We start from the raw sequence: 5695 nt of genomic DNA on the forward strand, positions 1-5695 counted from the left end.
AATGTAGCCACCTACTTTTGTAGGTTGGTTATTTTCATGATGGGATTCTTTTTCAGAAATAATATTCTCCCATGGCCTACAGTTGTTCTCAATTATGAAATCATATAATGGTTTCTTCCACTTATTTTTTAACATATAGTCTTGCATCTCCTTTTCGATACTCATTGTAGTTTTGAAGCACTTAGTAACATTCCCATATGCTCCAATTAAATGTTGTTTTATTATCTTAATTCATCCTTTAACAATCTTGCCACATAAGGAGCACATGGCAACATTTTTATCCTCCATATCATGCCAATATTCATACTTCCATGCAGTATCCTTTAAATGAGCTTTATTCCTAGAGATAGAAGTATTTCAATTTTCATCCTTATTTGCCATTGTTTAATGAAATTAAAATCAATGAGCAAATGTGTAATGAGTCAATGACAACAATAAATTTAAGTTAATTAACAAACACAAATAAACATCAAGTGATCAACAAATCAAGGTAATATTAGAAAGGCTAATATAAGTGCAAATTCATGGATAGGCAAAATACATGAAAAAAAATAAAAAACATAATAAATACACTACAAAAAAAAACACATTTCTAGTGGTAATTTCTGAAGTGACTATTCAGTGACTACCGCTAGAAATATTGATCTTTAGCGGCATCCAATTAAAATTGCTGCTAAAGACCAGTTGACAGCCATTAGAAAAGAGGTGCTAATTGCTAAGATTTTCTTCCTCGCGGCTCCCGCCTCTTTCTCTTCTGATTTTCATCCTCTTCCCGCCCATTTCTCTCATTCTCTCCCAAAGTCGTCTCTTTCTCTCTCTCTTACTCAAGCTTCGCACCACCAGCACGGACGGAACCAGTGGACGACATCTAACCACCGGTAAATCTCTATCTTTACTCTTTCTCTCTCTCTCTCTCTCTGTCTTTCTCTCTTTCTCTTTCTCTCTATTCAATCTCATATTTGATTTTCTTTGCGTATTCACCTCTTGATATGGTTTTTTTATGGTTTTTTTTTATTTACCTCTTGATAGGAAAAAGGAAACAGCAATTTTGGTCATGTATTATGAATTGATGATTGCTAGATATCTAAATATTACCTATATTTCTTCTATTGTTTCTGAATTTTAGTTGCATTTTATGGTTTCATTTTTCTTAATACTTGTAAATGAATGCTTTTCTATCCTTTTTTACTTTCCTTTTTGCACTTTAATATCTCTCCTAGTGATATGACTTTTTCTAGTCTTTTCCCGCTTATTTACATGTAAACATTCCTCATTTTCTCAGAGGGTCTCTTGGCTAATTCTCTCAGTTCCAGCATGCTCTGCAATCAAGTGATGACTCTTGAATCTGATTCTTTTGATCAAGATGATCTTAAGACAGAAAAGCCATCTATAGTTGCATCAGAAAAGAAAAAGAATTATGTTTCACAATCTATTGTGGCTTTGCACTATTGTGTTCTGCCTCCCTCTTGTGTCAGGAATCTAGATCCTCTTGGTAGCCGGAGAGCAAAATCAATAGGTATAAATTTAGTTTAGTCTTTTATTTTTAATTTAATGGAGGATTATTTTAGAATCTCTAGGTTATTTTCTTAAGACAATTTGTTTTGAAAAATTGGTTTTGTTAGAAAGATAATAACCTCCAAATGTTTTTTCCATGTTAACATATATTTTGTCAATTAGAAGCACTTCAATACTCTGCAATATTTATTTTCCTTTTTTCTTCTTTGGTTTTTCTTTTTTTTTTTTCATAATGTCCTTTTCTGTACAGACCTTGGAACTTATTATACAAGAAAGGGTCAATACCTCTGCCAAACTGAAAGAGAAGAAGTAATATCAATCTATGAATCATAAAGATGGACATCAATTTAGATTGTGTTTTAGAGAGCCAAATAAATTTGCTTTGCTGTATTGGTGCAGAACTTATTATGGGAAGATCATGGAGGACATGAATGCAAAGTTATAGGAACAAGTTAATTCAAAAATATTTAATTTCTTAGTGGCTTTGCCAACCATTTTCCTCCTTCTAATGACTTGACAAAAAGTGTAACTTTTTTGTTTTGAGCAGGATTGGATCAATTCTCACAAACTCAACACTAATGCTGGAAAATTAAGACTGGTATATTTGTAACTAGTACCTGCTTTTGTTTTTCTATTGCTTGGAATTTTGGTTGGTAGTGATAGGCCATCATAATTAACAAAGGCACACTAGTATCTGCATTTCATTAGTGTGATTTCTGTAAATAACTTGGCTTGACTCTTTCTACACTAATGTTGGAAAACTAGGACTGGTATATTTGTAACTGATACCTACTTTTATCTTTCTATTGCTTGGGATTTTAGTTGCTACTGCTAGGCATCATAATTAGTAAATAATGGTTCACTAGTATTTGCATTTCATTAGTCTGATTTTTGTAAATAACCTGCATTTCATTAGTTTCTCTCCATTTGGTTGCTACTGATAGGAATGGTAATTTGTTTTATGCTGTTTTTTCTTCAACAGAAGAAAAAACTGTTAATGATTACATTAATAGCAACCAACCCTTCCTTGTGCAATATACACAAGTCACAATGCATGTATATGAGATGTACTGTGAAGGTTTGCAGTTTGCTATAATGTTGGAAGATAATGTAAAACTATTAATGATTACATTTCCTAGAGGAAAACCAAGAGTCAATGTATTATGTATTTATTTAGTGGGTGTTTGCCAATATGTATGATTTTGTTTTTCAAAGCAAAAATAACTGCCACATTAGTAAAAGCAATATGATTTTTCTTATCAGATTTACTCAAAGAGTCTAAACAACCCTCAAACATTCTATGTGGAAATTTGGTTGGGAGCTCAACAGGGCCTCTAGACACTCTATGGGGAGAATTTCAGCTTAAAATGCTTTCCCTTGTTGCCAAAATAAACCTTTTCTTAGTGGTATAGGCTTGAGAAAGGGAGCTGAATAGCCAAGGACCTTGGTGCTAATAGGCACACTTTGAGAGAAGTAGCATGTCTTGCAAGGGAGCTGATCGAGAACCACCTTCAAGTGGATAGGGAAAACAAAAAATGATATGCCAGATGTTCTAGCAAGAGAAGGGACAATAGGGATCAAATGTAACGGGGTCCACCCATTGGAAGCAAGAGAATTTTTTGTTATATACAAAGAAGGGGTATGTGTAGGGAAGGGAGACTAGCTTCCTAATGTAACTTTAGGGTGTTGACACAATCTATCTTGTAGCCTTCTATTATTTTTTTTGACAATAAGATTATTCCAGTTATGCAAAAAAAATCTTCCTTAGGAGTATGTTCTAAATTAAAATATTTCAAAGTTGAATGGCTGGCTTAAGATGGGAAGAATTCTAGTACAAGGTAGTCTTTAAGGCTGATTTGGAGTTCAGGGAGGAGGTGTTGATATAGAGGATCCCTAATCCAGTGATAGGTCTGGATTACATGCATGATTCTTCCACATGGGAGATCATATAGCAAGCTTCTCTAGTGGCTAGATTAAGAAAAAATATACATGTATTTCTATGTATTCTAAACCAATGTTGTGGAGTTGTGTTTCCAAAAGGTGGGGAAAAGAAGGCTAAAGAGGGGAGATATGATGCACCTTCCGATAGGGTGTAGAGGGTCTTAGTGAAAAATGGTACATCGTTTCCATTATTCTTATTCCAAAAAACAGAACAAACAAATGAAAAGACATGGAGGGAACTCTAATATCCAACATTATACTAATTCACAATCAGGTTATGCATGCATAAAAGCATGCTTTATTTATTTTTCTTTCTTCTTCCACTTTCTTATTCCCTGTAAAATTTTAAAGATATGTAATTTATGGATTTAACTCTTTTAGGCGTCATTTGAATGGTCCATATCTCCAAACCATTCAATCAATGTTGGTAGGTCTATTCCCCAAAATTTAACTGACAGCCCAAAAGCAATTCATATACATGAATTCTTTTATTATGCTAATTGATTGGATTGTTCAGATAAATTAGATAGAGGAACTCATGAAGTAAACCGCCATTCCTTGTTTACAGATTGCTATTGGTCTGGTGAAAAAAAAATATTCTGCAACACCATCTAGAAAAAATGATTTTAATTTTGAAATAGGAATGTACTGGATGGCAAACTGCTATTGGTTTGGTTCAGAAACCAAAAAATTTTGTGCACCACCCTGCATAGGATGTGAGTTTAGGATCAGGATCTGCTACAAATAAGACATGTACAATGGGTTACCCAATCATCAGTGAATATATGGATTTCTGATGCACATACTCTTGACTGGTTTGTAGCCCATTGTGTGTGTCTTGTTTGTAGTAGATTCAGCTTGAGTATGGCTTTGAATTAAAATATGTAGGGTGAGCTGGGGTGGGGTAGTAAACAGCAGGCCTAATCTAATTCTCACCCAGTCATCCATGGTCAAGATGGGCCATGAGTGACAATGTATGCACTATAGAACTGTAAATGCAGCATACTGGGTGACTTTAGGTTCTTTTCAAAGGCGACCTATGATTTCAGAGTCCAGACCTGCTGCCCTAGTTAGGTCTGTACTTTTTGCCATGAACATGAATCTTGAATTGTCATTTTGTGAGCTAAGGGCAGGCCAAAAGCACATCGATTAGAGTAGATAAGAATCAAGCTGTTCTACATCTGGAAACATACCGGTAATTTGTTCACCGCATGTATAGGTTTCTGAGACATAAAGCTGTACATTGTCTGAGTACTTTTATTTGTTTAATTCTCCTATCACCTATTGTTTTTAGTGTTGTATCTTATAGGTGCTAGAAAGTTTAAACTTTCTATATGCTAGGCCATACTGTTGGTTGACCCATACATGAGCACGCAAGGAATGGGTTGGATCTACATTGATGTTTTAACTGTCTTAACTTATTGAATATTAGATAGAGAAAATTAAAAAATGTTGAGAGATAATACTAACTATTAGCTCTCTCTTGTGCATGCACTCAAATTATCCTTTTACTCAAGAGGAGGAACTACAGAAATTCAAGAAAGAATTTGAAGCATGGAAAGCAGCCAGAGTTTGGGAACATCCAAAGGTTGTTGAACTTAGCAGAATTCCTGGGCAATGGCTTGCTCAAGGGAACCTGAACAATGGAACAAAATCTAGTCACTCTGAGCAGATCCCCCTAATTGATTGTGATTAGAAATTTGGTAAGACTTATGATAACAAATTGGGTAAGCCTAGATCTTCTGTACCAACAAGGATAGTGATCTTGAAGCCTGGCCCTGACAGGAATGGGGGTAGTGAAGATTCTTGGGCTGGTTCATCAGAAGCTATTGAAGAGGAAACACTTCAGCAACAGCCAACCCAACCTGAGAATAGTTTTTCTTTAGAGAGAATGCCTCCTCAAACTCTGCAGCAAGGTCTGGAATCCTAAGGTTCCGGCAATGAAATGCACAAAGCCATCACCACTGATGCTCTCAAAGTCCCCAAGTCATTCAAGTACTCTGAAAGGTGATGGATTTCGCCACAGAAGCTTCAACAAAAACATTAATAGGTTTCTTTTTCTTCCTACTTATTCTATAACTCTGTGATTACTTATAATGCAGGTATATGAGCCCGATTGATCGACTGATGTCTCCCATTTCCAGAGGCCTTATGGCAAGAAACAGAAAGGAAGGACCCCTCTTGCCACCATCTAAAAGCCCATCGAAGGTATACAGCTTCTTAGAACTCTGTTGATTCC

The 5695-nt window shown here is 35.3% G+C and overlaps 1 long non-coding RNA gene across 3 annotated transcripts; it reads left to right on the forward strand.

Annotated features, from left to right (window-relative positions):
- Positions 1 to 425: 425 nt before the first annotated feature.
- Positions 426 to 5387, forward strand: LOC104609651 (uncharacterized). 3 transcript variants are annotated; one of them, XR_016076628.1, is made up of 4 exons: positions 426 to 878; positions 1283 to 1516; positions 2063 to 2113; positions 4974 to 5387. It is a non-coding gene; the product is annotated as an uncharacterized LOC104609651 (long non-coding RNA). The 3 variants fall into 3 exon arrangements; XR_016076630.1 differs by lacking the exon at positions 1283 to 1516 and having other exon boundaries at positions 546 to 878; positions 4974 to 5159; positions 5242 to 5387; XR_002023343.2 differs by lacking the exon at positions 1283 to 1516 and having other exon boundaries at positions 526 to 878.
- The last annotated feature ends 308 nt before the right edge of the window (positions 5388 to 5695 follow it).

This window comes from Nelumbo nucifera, chromosome 1, assembly GCF_055504915.1.
Source record: "Nelumbo nucifera cultivar China Antique chromosome 1, China Antique-T2T, whole genome shotgun sequence".
Classification (NCBI taxonomy): domain Eukaryota; kingdom Viridiplantae; phylum Streptophyta; class Magnoliopsida; order Proteales; family Nelumbonaceae; genus Nelumbo; species Nelumbo nucifera.